Source organism: Scyliorhinus torazame, chromosome 15, assembly GCF_047496885.1.
Source record: "Scyliorhinus torazame isolate Kashiwa2021f chromosome 15, sScyTor2.1, whole genome shotgun sequence".
In the NCBI taxonomy this organism is placed as follows: Eukaryota; Metazoa; Chordata; class Chondrichthyes; order Carcharhiniformes; family Scyliorhinidae; genus Scyliorhinus; species Scyliorhinus torazame.
The window spans coordinates 166,211,621-166,230,690 of NC_092721.1; positions in this window are offsets into that span (position 1 = coordinate 166,211,621).

The window sequence follows — 19,070 nt, forward strand, 5'->3', positions numbered from 1 at the left end:
TGTACTCGAACTATATCTTTTCCAGTCAATATTTGGAAAGTTAAAGTCTCCCATAATAACTACCCTGTTACTTTCACTCATATCCAGAATCATCTTCGCCATCCTTTCCTCTACATCCCTAGAACTATTAGGAGGCCTATAAAAAACTCCCAACAGGGTGACCTCTCCTTTCCTGTTTCTAACTTCAGCCCATACTACCTCGGAAGAAGAGTCCCCATTTAGCATCCTCTCCGCCACCGTAATACTGCTCTTGACTAGCAGCGCCACACCTCCCCCTCTTTTGCCTCCTTCTCTGAGCTTACTAAAACACCTAAACCCCGGAACCTGCAACATCCATTCCTGTCCCTGCTCTATCCATGTCTCCGAAATGGCCACAACATCGAAGTCCCAGGTACCAACCCATGCTGCCAGTTCCCCTACCTTGTTTCGTATACTCCTGGCATTGAAGTAGACACACTTCAAACCACCTACCTGAACACTGGCCCCCTCCTGCGACGTCAAATCTGTGCTCCTGACCTCTATACTCTCATTCTCCCTTACCCTAAAACTACAATCCAGGTTCCCATGCCCCTGCTGCATTAGTTTAAACCCCCCCAAAGAGCACTAACAAATCTCCCCCCCAGGATATTTGTGCCCCTCAGGTTCAGATGTAGACCATCCTGTCTGTAGAGGTCCCACCTTCCCCAGAAAGAGCCCCAGTTATCCAAAAATCTGAATCCCTCCCGCCTGCACCATCCCTGTAGCCACGTGTTTAAATGCTCTCTCTCCCTATTCCTCATCTCACTATCACGTGGCACGGGCAACAACCCAGAGACAACAACTCTGTTTGTTCTAGTTCTGAGCTTCCATCCTAGCTCCCTGAAAGCCTGCCTGACATCCTTGTCCCCTTTCCTACCTATGTCGTTAGTGCCAATGTGGACCACGACTTGGGGCTGCTCCCCCTCCCCCCTAAGGACCCGGAAAACACGATCCGAGACATCACGTACCCTTGCACCTGGGAGGCAACAAACCAAACGTGAGTCTCTCACGCTCCCACAAAATCTCCTATCTGTACCCCAGTTAGTGAACGGGGGTGAGGTGAGAGGAGGACTGCGGATGTTGGAGCCTGGATAGCAGGCTTCAATGGGCCTATGAGGCGAGCAAGAGGGGGTGGAGGGAGGGATGTTGGGGGATGTTTTTGTAGGGGGGGTTCTTGGGAGGGGGGGAAGGGGTTCGATGTTAACAATGGACAGGGGCGGGTCAGGTTAAGGGGCAGGGCCCGGTGGTATGGTGATGGTGGATAAGAAAGGTGGGGGGGGTGAGAGACCTCCAGTAAGGATAATCACGTGGAACGTGAGAGGGCTAGGAGGTCCGGTCAAGAGGTCAAGGGTGCTTGCACATCTTAAAAGTTTGAAAGCGGATGTAGCAATGCTGCATGAGACTCACTTGAGGGTGAAGGACTAGGTGAGACTTAAAAAGGGCTGGGTTAGCCAAGTGTTTCACTCCGGATTTGATGGAAGGGCTCGAGGGGTAGCGGTGCTGGTCAGCAAAAGGGTACGCTTCCAGATGGAGAAGGTGGTGGCAGATCAGGGGGGTAGTAAAAAAAAGAAGATAAAAATAAAAAATTGAGGTGTACAAACTTTTGAGGGAATGAGATAGAGTGGACAGTATAAAATTGTTTGGTGCAGAATTCTAGAACCGGGGAGATAGATTCAAGATAGGAGGCAGAAGACGTAGAGGGGACATGAGGATGAACGTTTTTACGCAGAGGGTAGTGAGAGTCTAGAATTTGCTGCCCGAGTTGGTAGTGGAGGCAGAGACCCTAATCTCTTAAAAAAATCGTACCTGGACCTGCACCTTAAGTGCTGCAAGCTCCAGGGCTATCGATCGGGTGCAGGAAGGTGGGATTAGAAAGGGCACCTGGGTGTCCGCGGGCTGGCATGGACAAGATGGGCCGAATGGTCTCCTTCTGTGCTGCAACTTTTCTATGGTTCTATTTCCTGACCTAACTTCTGTTCATCTCCTTGAAGAACAGGCATTATTAACCATCATAAACTCGAGTTAATGAATTCCTCTATCGAGATTTATTGCCCAAGTTACTAGAGTTTCACTCGAGTAACAGTATTTCATTGCACAAGCACTTTCCTTATCTAACACTCAGATATTAAAAGCATAAAACAAGCTTTCTTCTTGTGACTTCAAAGCCATTCTGTTTATTTTGGAAATAAGTTTCTCTAAGGTGCAAAGCAGTTTGATTATTAATCGTTAACACCTTATGGGATTCAACATTGTACTTTCCAGGGTCCCCACTGAGCTGTGGGCTCGAAGCGTCACCCAAACGTGGTGGGGACCCATCGGGAACCACAATCCATATTAACTTGCAGCCTGAGCCCCATGTGGACTTCTTGCTGGATGAAGATAAGAGGCAATCTTATTCCAAAACCTTTTGCTTCTGCCCTTATGGGACTGGGAGGAGAAGGTGTGCCCCACAAAATGGGTAGGAAGTCGGATGAAAGGAGTTAAAGTAGCCCAAGCCTCCTTCCTGGATGGGTTTCCAATGTACCTTGCTACCTACCTATCCAAAACATGCCTTGCGGTAAAATTGGGGCCATGGCAGGGCTGCTCAAGTTAGGCAATGAAGGAGTGGTGAAAGTAATTTTATTAGTTAAGAAGGGAAATACTGATCACAATTCCTTCTTCTGATTCCTATGCGGTGACCATCACCCCCCCCCCCCCCAACCCCCCGCTGAAAGTCTTGCTCCATTATTTTGGGCGAGGTCAGGATTGCGCTTGTCTGGGGGCCTCATGGTAAAAATATTCTGGCTGCCCTACCATCAGAATCAGGAGTGATAATGGTCACTTTGACATGCACTCATGAAACTCTGCACCAGCAAGATGTCAACAATTACAGAAGGACGGCGAGAGGGCGAGGGTTCTTAGGATAAAATAAGATGAACCTTCTTTGCTAAGTTGGTAAAGATAAAATAAAACAGAGATATGGGGCGGGATTCTCCGGAAATGTGGCTCTGTCCCCACGCTGGCGGTAAAACCGGCACCAACCACTCCGGCGTCAACAGCCCCCAAAAGTGAGGAATTCTCCAAATTTTCGGCGGCTAGTTTGACACCGGAGTGGTTGGTGCCGCTCCAGCCGGCGCCAAAGGGCCGGCGCGAGTTTGCACATGGGCGGAACAGCCGGCGTGATCTCGCGCATGTGCGGATCGGCCGGCGTATTTCCGCGCATGCGCAGGCATATTTCCGATCGTGCGCGGCGGTTCCCTTCTCCGCGCTGGTCCCCGGACAATATGGCAGAGCCCTACAGGGGCCCAGCGCGGATGAAAGAAAGCCCCCACGGAGCCAGCCCGCCCTCAGATCGGTAGGCCCCGATTGCGGGCTCGGCCACCGTGGGGGCCCCCCCCCGGGGTCAGAGCTCCGGCGCCCCCCCCAGGACCACCCCTGCACACTTACCTGCCAGGTCCCGCCGTGCGTGAGGTGAGTAATTCATACCGGCGGGACTGGCCAAAACTTTACGGCCCTTGGACCATCGGGGCCCGGAGAATCGCCGGGTGGGCTGCGGTCAACGGACCCCGACCGGCGTGGCGGGATTCCCGCCGGCCCCCGGGGAATAGGGCAGCCAGCTTCGGGGCGGCCGGGCGGGATACGCACCTCCCCTCGGGGATTCTCCGACCCGGCGCAGGGCCAGAGAATCCCGGCCATGGATCTTTAGGTCCCCATGTTTGATTCCCAAGCAGTTGATATTAGCTGAAGATGCGATGGGGACAGGTCAATTGGCAACGGCACTTTAGAGCTAAGAAGGGAAAGATCATCCAGAGCTTCCTGCTCCTGATAATGGTCGCGTAGCCCCAAGCATGAATGGATGAATGGATCAGGAAAGAATCCAATTGACCTTGGTTCGGATGCCTTCCAGGATAAAGGAACCCTGCTGCACTCTATCTTTTACCCACGAAGAATGGCTACTTGAGTGATGTAGCGGAATGCAACCACCGCCTGCGCATTCACACCCCAGCAACCAATGCCTTCAGAACTGCAACAGTGGAGAAAATTGGCTTAAAGAAGTCAAACAATTGTCAGACACACTTGAAAATCCTGTTCACCATTAAAAATGAATTACTGAAACAGTTTCGAAATATTCTTGTCAAATAAAGAGGTTGGGGGATTAATAAAATTAATTAATTTATCCAGCTCACATATGCATGTGCATGAGCTGAGTCCTGTTCAATGGTAGCTAGCACTCCACCTAGTGGTTTATGTGGTATTGCAGCATTTTCTGACGTGCCAAAAGCACCAACATGGTCCAATCTAATTTGTCAGGATATATTTGGGCGGGATTCTCCGACCCCCCACCAGGTTGCAGAATCGGCGGAGGGCGGCCGAATCCCTCCCTGCCGCTCCGATGTCGGCTTCCGAATTCTCCGGCTCCGGTGTTTGGGCGGGGTCGGGGATCACGCCGCCCCGATTGGGGGCCGTTGGCAGCGCCACCCCTCCTGGCAATTTTCCAGGCTCTGATGGGCCAAGCGGCCTCCCGTTTACGGCCAGTCCTGCCGGCGTGAAATGGACATGGTCCCACATGGCGGGACCTGGCTGAGAGGCCATCTAGTGGAGTCCTCGGAGGGGCGCTGGGGGATCTGGCCTCGTGAGGGGGTGGCCATGGTGGCCTGGTCCGGGATCGGGGCCCGCCGATCTGCAGGTGGGCCTGTGCCGTGGGGGGACTCATTCCTTCTGCGCCAGCCTCCGTAGGGCTCCACCATGGCCGGCGTGGAGAAGAAACCCCCTGTGCATGCTCCAGAACACGCTGGCGGTTCTGCGCATGCACGGGACCACGGCGGCCCTTCGGTGCCTGTTGGCACGGCGCCAACCCCTCTGCCGCCAACCTAGCCCCCAGATGTGCAGAGGATTCGCAACTTCCGGGTGGCCCGACGCCGGAGAGGTTGCGCCGTTATTGGTGTCGGCATCGGGACATCGTGCCAAGTGCGGGAGAATCCCACCCATTTTGTCCGCCATCTGCAGTTTTTTGTGGCAGATCTGGAGGGGCGAAATTCTCCGGTATCGGCGCGATGTCCGCCGACCGGCGCCAAAAACGAGGCAAATCAGTCGGGCATCGCGCCGCCCCAAAGGTGCGGAATCTCCCGCATCTTGGGGGGCTGAGCCCTAACCTTGAGGGGCTAGGCCCGCGCCGGACTAATTTCCGCCCCGCCAGCTGGCGGAAAAGGCCTTTGGTGCCCCGCCAACTGGTATGGAAATGACATCTCCGGGCGGCGCATGCGCGGGAGCGTTAGTGGCCGCTCACGGCATCCCCGCGCATGTGCAGTGTAGGGAGTCTCTTCCGCCTCCGCCATGGTGGTGACCGTGGCGAAGGCGGAAGGAAAAGAGTGCCCCCACGGCACAGGCCCGCCCGCGGATCGGTGGGCCCCGATCGCGGGCCAGGCCACCGTGGGGGCACCCCCGGGGCCAGATCGCCCCGCGCCCCCCCAGGACCCCGGAGCCCGCCCGCGCCGCCTTGTCCTGCCCGTAAGGTAGGTGGTTCAATCTACGCCGGCGGGACAGGCATTCTAGCAGCGGGACTTCGGCCCATTCGGGCCGGAGAATCGCGGGGGGGGGGCCCGCCAACCGGTGCGGCGTGATTCCCCTCCCCGTCGAATCTCCAGTGCCGGAGAATTCGGCAACCGGCAGGGGCGGGATACACACCAGCCCCCGGCGATTCTCCGACCCGGCGGGGGTCGGAGAATCTCGCCCCAGTTCTCTTCTTTCTCCTCATCCCTATCAATAATAGAAGTGGGCTTTCGTTCAGTTTCACAGTGGCACAGTGGTTAGTTCTGTTGCTTCACTGCGCCAGGACCTCCGGGTGCTCCGGTTTCCTCCTACAAGTCCCGAAAGACGTGCCGTTAGGTGAATTGGACATTCTGAATTCTCCCTCAGTGTACCCGAACAGGCGGGAATGTGGCAACTAGGGGCTTTTCACAGTAACTTCACTGCAGTGTTAATGTAAGCCTACTTGTGACAACAAAGATTATTATTATTATTCTTTTCCCCTAAAATTAAGTTTATATGCTGGTATATGTTTGATTTTAGCAATTTTGGTTGAAAATCAATTTGATAATTGATATATTTGACCCAAAACAATGTTCATTTTCATTCAGGAACTCACAGATTTCAATCTTCCTACTCAAAAGGAAGATGAACTTAACCTCAAATATACCAACGATCACTAGGGCATCCTCCACTAGATTTCCAGGCACATTGATGTGCAGCAACACACCAAGATTAGATACCTGCAGCTTCTTCTTTCCATTGTCTATCACTGGCCCAATGAAAATACAGAAACATAGAACACCCACAATTTCAGGTCACCATCAGGCACATGGAATACGATGCGATTCCCCCCACTACCGAACACAATCGAACGCCTTCTGACGTTTGCAGTACTGCACGTTAAAAAAACTCAGTAAGATTTTGATCATTCCGTCCTTTAGAAAACACTTTGGATTTATGAAACCGTGTATGGAAATGAGAAAAGGCAGGAAGAAGGAGAGAGGAAAAACCAAGGAAAAGTCAAGGTGGCCTCAGTCAACATCGAAAAAGGATGCTGTAGTCAACTTCAGAGATACACATCAAAGAAAATATATAGAGGATGTTGTACTTGAGTATTGCAGGGTGTTCTGAACAAGCTGTTAATTTTTTAAAATTTAAAGTACCCAATTCGTTTTTTTCCAATTAAGGGGCAATTTGGCGTGGCCAATCCACCTACCCTGAACATCTTTTTTGGGTTGTGGGGGTGAGACCCACACAGATATGGGGAGAATGTGCAAACATCACACGGACAGTGACCTGGGGCCAGGATTGAACCTGGCCCTCGGCGGCGTGATGCAGCAGTGCTAACCACTGCCCCACCGTGCCGCCCTGTGTCTGATTGACGTGATTCTGTTTCTGATGAGGTAACAGAACTTTCAGTTGCTGTGGTGTACATTGATTCCAAAAGGCACTTAAAGTGCCACAAACAGGCTTGTCATAAATGTTAAAACCCATGGAACAAAAGAGAAAGGGGCAGCATGAATCTGAAGTTCTCTGAATGACTGGAAACAGAAAGTGGTGATGACTGGTTGCTTTTTGGACTGAAGAAGGTTATCCTATGAGATGACCCAGAGGATGGTACGACTCGGCTGCCTTTCCTCAGATACATTGCTGCCAACAGGAGAGAGCAGGAAAACTGTATTTATTTCCTCTCACCACCTGTCTGTAAGCAGAAGGTGTTTTGGATTATTTTTAAAGTAAGCGGTGTCATGTTTTCCCAAACCCTCTGTGTGTGAGATCCAATTTACTAATAACCTACAGCAAACTCATGTTTGCTCAGAAGGTTAATATGTGCAGCTTAACAATCAGTTTCTGTGCTTCTGGTCAGAATTCCATTGTTCCTCCTTTGGAGAGAGGATATTAACCTCTTTTCTGGGTTAACGCGTATAACAAATTTTGATCTCTCTTTTTTGAAAGTTCAGTGGAGAGTCATTTTGTCTGCATTTACTCTGATTTCATTAATTACAAGGTTGACTAGCCAATGGGATGTGAGATTCCACAGGCTGGACGAAGAATTATTTTGTTCCTATAACTCCTGGTGGTAGTTCCCAGAACAGAGGGTCAATGGTGTGGTCATGTGACTTGTAGCAGCCATCTTTTTAGATTCCGTAGAAAGTCAATTGTTTTTAATAATGTCAAAGGATTTATTTTATGCCAGATGGAACCCAACAATATTGATGATCTGGATTTGAGTGAGCAGGGCATAAATTCAAAAGTTACAGATTATAGCATAAGGGTATCTGACCATAGCAAGAGTCAATGTGGAACTGGGAATCAATACCATCCACTGTGTGATGTAAAGACACACATGACCTGAAATGAGAGAAAAGTGGTGGACTGGTCAGAGACCTGCGTAGAAGCAAGCATGGAGCTAGTTCATGGCTTGTACCTATGTACATTGTACTGTGTTATCAATAACTTATGTTCAACCATGCCAGACTCAGAACCACTGAACAGAATACAACATACAAAACAAATGACATAAAGCTTTGAGGTATTGTGAATTCTGAGGTGTACAGTAATAGACTTCAAGAGGACATAGACTTGCTGGTGGAATGGATTGACAAGCGGCTGATGAAATTGCAGAGAAGTGTGAAGTGATACATTTTGGTGGACGAGAGGCAATATAAAATTAGGTGCATTATTCTAAAGGGAATGAATGAGTAGAGAGACCTGGAGGTATCCTCTTTAATTGACTAATTAGCAGTCCCTTAAAGGGGAATTATAACAAAAAAATCAAAAAGCTTTAACAGAAACCTATGAACTACACCAATAAAATGAACTAATTAATTAAAGAACACGTTCACTAATGAGCTGCCCTTAAAGGGGCACTGTAACAAAAGTAAAACTTTAAGGAAACTTAACACGTTAAATTAAAATAACATTTTGGGACTGATGATACACTCTAGCCCCTACCCACTGGTTGCGGAAGACCTTAAGTGTACCATTGGACAACACGGGCACTCTCTCTAAGGAACCCAGGCGCAAACACAGCTGCGTAAGAGAGACAGCCAGTTGGGTCGAACGACTCCCTCCACGCCTGCTGCCCTGGCCTGTTAATGACCACCTTAGCCAAGCTCAGGAATAGTCCAACGAGAAGCTAACCTCATTATCTCTAATGTGCACAAATTGTTGAAAGCAGCAGAACAGGTTGAGATAGCGGTTAAAAAGGAATGTGGGGTCCTAGGCATTAGAAACAGAGGCGCAGAGTACAAAAGCAAGGACGCTATCACAACCAAGTGTGGCATTATGATATTGCAGCGGTTCAGCCTTAGTTGGAGTATTGTGTCTAATTCTGGATATTGTGCTTTAGAAAGGATGTGGAAGTTTTAGAGAGGGTGCTGAGCAGATTTATGAGAACGGTTCCAGGGGTGAGAGATTTCAGTTCCAGGGATAGATTGGTGAAGCTGAGGCTGCTCTCCAAACAGAAGGGAAGCTTGCGAGGAGATTTGATAGCGGTTCAACATCACGAGGGGTCTAGACAAAGTAGGTAGATAGCATTCGCCCCTGCTAGCAGAAAGATTCACAACTCAAGGATGTAAAGTGATTGACAATAGAAGCAAAGGCAGCATGAGGAAAATTGTTTTTGACTTGCAAGTGTTCAGATATGGAATGCACTGTCTAATATTATGAGGGTAACAGATCCAATCATGAAAAGAGAATCGGTTAATTACCTGAAAAGAAAAACATTTTCATGATGACAGAAAAGGCAGGCGAGTGCCACTAGCTGAGTTGCTCTCGCAGAGAGCTGGCATGGATACCACAGGTGGCATATTCTCCTGTACTGTGACCATTCTGTGACTCAGTGCTGAGGTGATTGGTCAAATGGGCTCCTTCTGTGTTTTAATTTTAATGATTTCTATGAATGGAAACGATAGATGATATAAATTGTCTATTTTCATTCTTTCACATATGCAGTCATGACTTCACTGGTGTGTTATTATAATTATACTTGCATGGCACAATATTGCTTTACAATGTGGCCATATTCTGTTAGAACAGTGTTTTTCAAACTTTTTTCCCGGGGTCCCATTTTAACCAACCAGCCGACCTTCAGGACACACTCCAGCCGACCATCGCGACTCATGCCAGCCAGCTTTCGCATTCCACACCGCCCAAACGTTGTGACCCACCATTACCCTTAATGCGGCAGAGCCTGCTTGGTCCTCACAATCTCACTTGTTTTGTTATTCAATGTTATATTTCTGTATGGGTTCTTCATCAGAGTTTCTGGGGCTCACACGACCACTGCCTTGTCCTGCTGTGGATTCTCCTGAGCCACTTGCTCCAGCAGGTTTAGTTGTGAGATCCGTCTCTGGCCCTCTTTTTCTTATTACAAAATGATCCACTTTAAATTTCAGTCCTGTTGCTTGTTTACTACTAACAAAATGGATGAATCGCAATTGCACCCAGAGCACGCGACGTCAGTGTTCGAGGTGCGTGACCTGCTCTCTGCCTCGCTTCAGGCAGGTAGATTGATTCCCACCCGCGGGTCGCGACCCCGACTTTGAAAATGACTGATGTTAGAATATAAGTATTATCTCTCGAAGATAGATTCATCAAACTTCAGGTGCCACGCATGGAAGTTTGAGTGCTGTAACTTTGAATAAGTTTAAAAACGCCAGTAATTTTTAATTTGCAGAGGAACCTCCTCAGCAACAGAAAATTCATTTACTCTGGAGTGACACTCTAATCGCAGCACTCTCCCACCCCCCACTGTAATGTCTTGCAATCAGTGTTTATAGCCTTAAACCTTAAGCATTAACATAAAGTTATACAAACTATAGCGAGCAGAGCAATACAATGTTTGTTTGTACATTGTAATATTCTTCTTAGAACAGAATAGCCACTGACTCAGTGTGAGTAGTGTTGTGGACATTAACCATTACACGACTGTAATTGAGATCATTTACACGACATTGACTTAGGTTGGACTTGTGAGCTGGGGGCAGTTATTGTTCAGATGGGACGGGACAGCTACTAGTGCTGTGAACAGAATGGACTGAATTTTATCTTCATGGCAAAGGTCCTGACGACAGACCAGAAGGTTAGGGGTAACACTGCCTCTGCCCTTTGCAATGCCTTGGGGCTTCTGTAGCTGGATGGACAGCAGTCCTTGAATGTCTTTTATTTATTCACTCATGGGTTGAGGGTGTCGCTGGCTAGGCCAGTATTTATTGCCTCTCTCTATTAATTGCCCTTGAGAAGGTTTTCTGAAAGCAAACAATCGGAAGGGGAGGGTTGTAGTGAGGGGGGTTGCGAAAGGGGTGGAATGAAAAGCAAGAGGGCGATGGTTAGACCACTAGCAGCTTGCACATCATGCCAGGCTCAAGGATGATAATGAGGTGGGTGTTTAGAAGGGGTTAAGGCATCCATCATCCTCAATGTTCTCAGTGATGTCAGATACCAAGGGCTCTGTCACAGTTGACACCATGAGGCAAACAATCATCTCCTCCATAGTGTACAGAAGATGTAGTGGCCCTTGTCCCCTACCAGTTCAGCTTTTCACCCAGCAGTTATAGGCCATCTTGCTCTGGACGAGAGCAGGTAGAATGTCAGTGATTGTTTGAGTAATTTTCCTGTCACAGCTGAATAGCTAGAAGCATCTGTAGGCAACAGAACATGGATGTGAGGGTGAGGTGGTGTATCTAGATGTTAGGCATGAATTCTGAGTGCTTGGGACTCCTGAGAGGTGAGTGATAGGGGTGTGATGTCTTTAGCAGCGTGAGAGGTTGGTGGTGTGGTGGGCAAGGGATGCCATGGGAAAATGCATTCACTGACATTGACCACTCAAGCATTGAATACCGCGACCATCGTGCTCCCATTCCTTTGAAAACTGCTTCTCCCTCTTTCTAGTTCTCCATTTGTGCAGCTCTCATTTCCAGTTCATGTCGGAACAGACAATCTGCAACAGCTTCTTCCACTGAGTGCAGCTCCTCTTTACGAAGGACAGGCGGTCTTTAAGATGAGCACATGATATCAGTGCACATTGTTTGGCCTCCTGCTGAGCACTCAGGGAGCCAGTATTCTGGGCCCCATTCAGAGCAATATTACAATCATTTTTTAAAAATTTAGAATACCCAATTGTTTTTTTCCAATTAAGCGGCAATTTGGAGTGGCCAATCCACCTACCCTGCACATCTTTGGGGTGTGGGGTGGGGCGTGGGGAGGGGGCGTGAAACCCATGCAGATACAGGGACAATGTGCAAACTCCACTCGGACAGTGACAACAGTACAATCATATAAAAGGAGACAGCACCAATTCTGCCTGTCTCAATGAGATTGGGTGTAGGCAGATTGTGAATCTTTCCAGTTTCATTACGTTTGTGAATGATAAATGTCAGGTGCTGCGTATAACAGGCAATCAGTCCAATGCCTCCTGTTTTGCACTAACCTCAGAAACTAATTTTTACCCGTTAATGCTTCCAATGATTGGCCTTCCCTCAGAGTTTAAAAGTTATCTTCTTCTCTCGACAGCTGTTGCCTAATCTGCTATGTATTTTGGCACTTCCTGTTTTAATTTCCAATTTTCAGTATCAGCAATATTTTGCTTTTGTTAATTATGTGAAATTCCCTCTGGCACAATTTGTCACATTGCCTTCCAGCATAGTATGTGGTCTGGGCTGCACTGAATGTTAAATCACTCTTCTTATTTAAACTACTTTTGATTAATTCAGCTGTCTGCATCACTGCATCTAACTAAGAAGTGAGTCAGGTCCTACTCTTGAGAAGAGACACCTGTTACGTTGTACATGCACTTCACTGGTGTTTAATTAAGCATCAGAAGTGAATTGAACTGTGGAGATAACATGTATATTTACATTTTTTCCAAACGGCTATTTCCAGGTCCAGAATGTGGGAGACACCAATTGATCACTAACTTTTATCCAAAATGTACGCCCATAAAAATGGATCCCATTTCGAGCATCACTTTGTAATTCTCTTCTGATTTTCATTCTCTGGTGCTCATCTCCTAAGGGAGTGGAAAGGTTCACAAAGTCAATTAACTTCTGTGGTCTTGTACAAACGACCACTCTCCATTTAAATTTAGGCAAGATTGTCTCTAATGGGCTCGGCATCATAACCAAGCTTGACCCTGTCATTACCTGACATTCATACATTATCCAGGAAATTACTGTTAATGTATAGGATTACATTATCAGTAATTCAGAGAGACACAGCAACAGGGCCAAAATGTTCTTGACTGCTGACCTCTACAACCATATCGCTAATAGCAGCAGGTTAAGTACTGAATGATGTGACTTGTGGATGAGTGATATTGATCTGTCATTTCACCAGGTGACCAAACATTTACAGAACTGTTTGAAAAGGACTTTTTGAATACAAGAAGGCACAGTGACTAAAGATGGCTGCCACAAGTCACCTGATGTGTGGTGTGGCATATTGACTACATTCTGGAAATTTCCACTGTGAATTGCAATGAAGACATGTCACAACATCCCTTCTCTGGAATTGCACACCTGAGGATATCAAGAACCACTTTAAAGGGATTTACTGAAATATTCTAGATATAGCATTTGTATTTCTATAAGACTACTCCAACAGAGTCAGAAGGTCCACTAGAATAATGGTTATATGGAGACCTACTCACCCCCTTCCATGAGACAAAAGCAACCATCAGTTCAAACATCAGATAAACAAACATCGTCTGAAGTTATTATATGGAGAGAGGGGTCATGGGATGAAGTAACCACTTTGAAATCTCTATAATGCAAGCTGCTAAAGACAGAAGTCTGTGGTCTGGAAAAGCTGTGGTCTGAAACACAAAGGAGCTCCTGTCTCTCCTCTCCTAAGTTAAGACCCTGGCCAGAATTCTCTGGCAATTGCAATTCACATTTCCTGCTGATAGCACACCCCGCCTGTAGGTTTCCCAGCGGCGTGCGGTGGCTTCAATGGGAAGTCCCATTGACAAGCGCTGGGAGAATAGAATCCCGCCACCATCAAACGGCACACTGCTGAGAAACAATCTGGCTGGGGGACAGGACAATCCAGCATCCTGTTTCTTACAGTTTAATAATCCATACAAGCATATGATTTAGGAGCAGGAAAAGACCATTCACCCCCTCAAGCCTGCTTGATCATTTAATAAGATCATGGCTGATCTAATTGCAACCTCAAATCTACATTCCCACCTACCCCCAATAACCCTTCTCCCCCTTGCTGATCAAGAATCTATCTACCTCTGCCTTAAAAATATTCAAAGACTCTGGGCTGGATTCTCTGTTTCAGCGACAAAGTGTTGATACCAACAGAGCACGTGTGGTCTTTTACGACCAAAAATTCTATGTGAAACCCTCACCGGCTCTGCGCCCAGTGAGGGGCTAGCAGCGGCACTGGGTGAAACTCCCGGCTCCCTCACCGAAAACGGCCGGAGAATGGCCGGGACCTTGGCCGCGCATGCGCAAGGCTGACAACCTGCAGTGGTTGTACCATATAACATGGCGGGTTTGCCGACCCAACCTGCTATCTACAGCCCACAGTCCACCCCCTCGCCAGCCCCCACCAGTCCCCCCAGCTCTTGTGGAAGCCTCTCCCAGCCAGCGGCACGGACCCCGGCCGAGTATGGTAGCGCTGGACACAGTCCACAGAAGCCACACGGGTTCCCGCATGGCTGAGACCACACGTATCCTAAGTTGGGAACTTAGCCCATCGGGGGCAGAGCATCGCGGGAGGGCAGGCCTATGACGCGGCAACACCTTTGCAACGTCGCATGGTGCACAACGCGATGACGCCATTTCCAAGGGGGGCCGAGCATGGCTGGCTGGTGGTGGCCCCGATTTTGGCATTGGAGTCAATTCTCCACCCAACCGCTGATTACGATATCGGCGCCAGAAAACGGAGAATCCAGCCATCTACCTCCACCATCTTTTGAGGAAGGTGTTCCAACGGCTCACGACCTCCTGAGACAAAAAAATTCTCCTCTTATTTGTCTTAAATGAGCAACCCTACTTATTTTTAAACACAGTAAGAAGTCTTACAACACCAGGTTAAAGTCCAACAGGTTTGTTTCGATGTCAGTAGCTTGCGGAGTGCTGCTCCTTCCTATTTTTAAACAGTGAATCCTAGTTCTGGGTACCCACAGAAGAGGAAGCATCCTTTCCACATTCACCCTGCCAAGACCCCTCAGCAGGGCCTCATGTTTCAATCAATTCACTACATACTCTTCTAAATTCCAGCGGATAGAAGCCCACCCTGACCGACCTTTCCTCAACAGGTATTAGTCTAGTAAAATCCAACATGAAGGAAACGTAAAACTCATTGTCTTCGGGAAGTGATGGATTGCGGGATTAAAACGATGTCTCCGGCAATTGCAGTTACATGGGCAACTCCTGGAAACTAAAGAAACTTGAAAAACATTTTACCACAGTCACAGTGGCCAGCCAAGGACTCATAAACAGTGAACTCTCAAGTTTTTATCTTTCAGCATTTAATTTGGCTGAGAAAGTAACCACCTGCAGCACCACTTGTAAGTACTGTGTGTAGATGTGTATTGTATCATATTTTAGTGGGTTGCGAAAGTTCAAGTGCAGGTTTACCTTTACAAATATTTTGCTAACTTAACCTGGATGGATTTTTAACTCAATAAAAACGAACCCCTTTTTGTTTTAAACTTCAAGAAAGTCTGTTAGACTCATTTTTTCAATCAATGGTTAAACACAGATATTGAGTAAAATTCACCCTTTTAAACCATTCAGAAAACCCTATTATGGTCAGACTTGGAGCGGTACAATAAGGCAGTCACATGGTTGTAACAACCCGCGTCATTCCCAGTTGAGTGGCTGGCTTCCAGTACTTGCCAGGCTGTAGTTGGTATATTAGCAGCACCAGCCAATCTGTTAGCATTGAATAGGTGACTCTCCTGTGTTTGCCACTGGCAGAATCTTCCTTCGGGTTAATTCTTTGCACTTACCAAACTAACATTGATCGATTCTGATAGCATTCTTCTGCCAGAAGAGAGTTAACCATCTCCATTTCAGCCTGAGCTGTTGTTTTTACAGTTGCACTTTTGCCTTTCAAAGTGTCTTTAGTTGCTTTCTAATCATTCCCGAACTTCAGATATTTTCTTTTCATGAACGCCTTCCATGAGTCTGCTCAAGTAATTATCGGGAATTATAAATTTTTGTATCAAAGCCCTTTCACTGAGAACTTGGAATATTTCAGTTTTCATTCTGCATGTATATTGAAAAGTCAGTTTCTGATATTCCCTGTTCATACTGCGTGGAGCAAAAGCTCATTTGCAAGAGTCAAGTGACTCACTAAAGATAATCAATTCTGATAGTCCCACTTATTACAGATCCTGCCTGAGTTGACGGGCCAGGGTTGCAGGAACAGGGCAGCTGCCAGGAAAGATGACACAGAATTGTGTGATGTGCTGCTGGCTCTCACACCCCAGCTTCACTTTAATAAAGTGGAAGCCTAGAACAGCGAGCTCCAGGAGTCGGATTCCCCGCCGCCGCCTCAGCTCGAGCATTTATTTTGCTGCAAGTTGCTGAAAAATCAAATCGGTACTGAGGCATCCGGCCATTAGTGAATGAGGGGGGGTCAATAGTTTACCTCCTTAAATAATAAGATAAAGGGATAGAGAAAGAACCCATGAATGGCATGGGGTGGAGTTGAGTCAAATTAGATGAAGAAAGAAAAAGAGAGAAAGAAAAAAAGAATTAAGAGTGAGAGGAAAAAATGAAAATGAAAGGAAAAACGGGATCATATGTGAAAAAGCCTCAAGGAGCAATTTACTACCTCCAGGAGATAAATTCCACCATTTTGTTCCTTTCTGAGCGAGAGAGGTTGTGTGATGTGTAGGGACCATAATTTCCAACATTAGAAGGGTTCTGAAGTCTGGAAATACCAGACCTCACATTCTGAAGTTGGTTCAGTTCATATTTATAGTGCAAATCCAGCATTGGGTTGCTTCACTGCTGACTGGCAGTCAACAGTGAACCAATCTGGGAACAGAGTCCTTGCAGTAAGCGTCTCAAGTGAAGCTGTCTGGGAATGGTGTCCTCTCAGTCAGCAATAATGCAGTCTGTGAACAGTGTCCTCACAGTCAGCGTCGCAGTGAAGCTGTCTGGGAGTGATGTCCTCACAGTCAGTGTCACAGTGAAGCAGTCTGGGAACGGTGTCCTCACAGTCTGCGCTGCAGTGAGGCAGTCTGGGAACGGTGTCCTCACAGTCAGAGTCACAGTGAAGCAGTCTGGGAACGGTGTCCTCACAGTCTGTGTCACAGTGGCACAGTCTGCAGACAGTGTCCTCACAGTCAGAGTCGCATTGAAGCAGTTTGGGAACGGTGACCTCATAGTCAACGCTGCAGTGAAGCAATCTGTGAACAGTGTCTTTGCAGTTAGCGTCGCACTGAAGCAGACTGTGAACAGTGTCCTTGCAGTCAGCATCACACTGAAGTGGTCTGGGAATAGTATCCTCACAGTCAGCGTCGCAGTGAAGCAGTCTGGGAACGGTGTCCTCACAGTCAACATTGCAGGGAAGTTGTCTGGGAACGGTATTCTCACAGTCAGCGTCACAGTGAAGCAGCCTTGGAACGGTGCCTGACAGTCAGTATCGCAGTGAAGCAGTCTGGGAACGGTGCATGACAGTCAGCGTCGCAGTGAAGCAGTCTGGTAACGATGTTCTCACAGTCAGCGTTGCAATGAAGCAGTCTGGGAACGGTGTCTTCAGTCAGCATCGCAGAGAAGCTGTCTGGGAACATTGTCCTCGCAGTCAGCACTGCAATGAAGCGGCCTGGGAACACTTTCCTCACAGTTAGCGTTGCAGAGAAGATGGACAGGATTCTCCGCCGTTGAGAATCTCCATTTTGCCAGCAGCCCGGTGGTTTCCTGACGCCGTGGGGAACCCCATTGACCACCTGGCGAAACGGAGAATCGCGACGGCGTGCTGCACCAGAAATCTGGTGCGGTGGGATGGAGAAACAGGCCGCTGTCTGGGAACATTGTCCTCACAGTCAGCGCTGCAGTGAAGCTCTCTGTGAATGGCGTTCTCACAGTCAGTGTCACGATGAAGCAGTCTGGGAATGGTGTCCTCACAGTCAGTATCGCAGTGAAGCAGTCTGGGAATGGTGTCTTCACAGTCAGTGTCACAGCAAAGTGGTCTGGGAACGGTGCGTTGCAGTCAGCGTTGCAGTGGAGCTGTCTGGGAACGGTATCCTCAGTCAGTGTCACAGCAAAGCGGTCTGGGAACTGTGTCCTCACAGTCTGCGAGGCAGTGAAGCTGTCTGGGAACAGTGTCCTCACAGCCAGTGTCACAACAATGCGGTCTGGGAACGATATCCTTACAGTCAGTTGTCGTGTTCGGTGTCCTGATGCACAAATGATCCAACATGGCTGTAGATGGTACAACTCAGTTTTATTGCCTAAACAACTGTAACAACTAACTACTGGCTTGGGTACGTGCTTCACCAGCTAACCTGTGGACCCAGCCCTATCACTATCTTAGTGAGGCACTCAGCACATGGTCTATGTCTGAGTGGCACGCTGTGAGCTCTGTGCTCTGAGCTATCTCCTGGTAGAATGAGCGGGAACTGTGGTGTTCCCTGTTTTATAGTGCGTGTGCTCTCACTGGTGATTGGCTGCAATGTTATGTGTGTGCTGGTTGGTCCAACTGCCTGTCCATCAGTGTGTGTATGATTGCACCATGATATGCTGATGTGGATATCATGACATCCCCCCCTTTAACAAAGGATATGTGCCTACATGCTAATAAATAGAAATGTGAACTGAGTATGTGTGTGCAATATTTACAACATGTCCATGAGGCTAAACTATATACAGAGGAAGGTGTCAGGTGCAACAGAACAACGAGGTTGTACCAATAACAGAACAAATGCAATCAACAAACAACGAGAGAAAACTACTGGAACAATGAACAACAAGAAAAGAAACTCGTTAACAGTACTGTAAAGCAATTCAGTGAGTCCAATGTGCTGACAGGCTCATAAGTCAAGTCTCTCCGGTGGGCGACGAAGTCAGGTTGACCGCTGGATGACACACCACTCATCGCCCGGATCAATGCTGTGCACTGGCAGAGGCTTGTGGTTCCGACTTGGGGACATCCGGTTCTTGTGGATTACCAGCGATTTGGAGCGGCTGCGGCGGGCTGATGTTTTCCATGGAGCAGGATGGCGGATTTCTGAAAGGGTGCAGGTAGGTCTCATAGTCGTTGGTTAGCGTCCACTACTGGTATCATGTCGTGTTGGGTGTTCTGATGCACAAATGATCCAACACGTCTGTAGATGGTACAACTCAGTTTTATTGTCTAAACAACGGTAACAACTAACTGCTGGCTTGGGTACGTGCTTCACCAGCTAACCTGTGGACCCAACCCTATCACTATCTTGGTGAGGCACTCAGCACATGGTCTATGTCTGAGTGGCGCACTATGAACTCTGTGCTCTGAGCTATCTCCTGGTGGAATAAGTGGGAACTGTGGTGTTCCCTGTTTTATAGTGTGTTTGCTCTCACTGGTGATTGGCT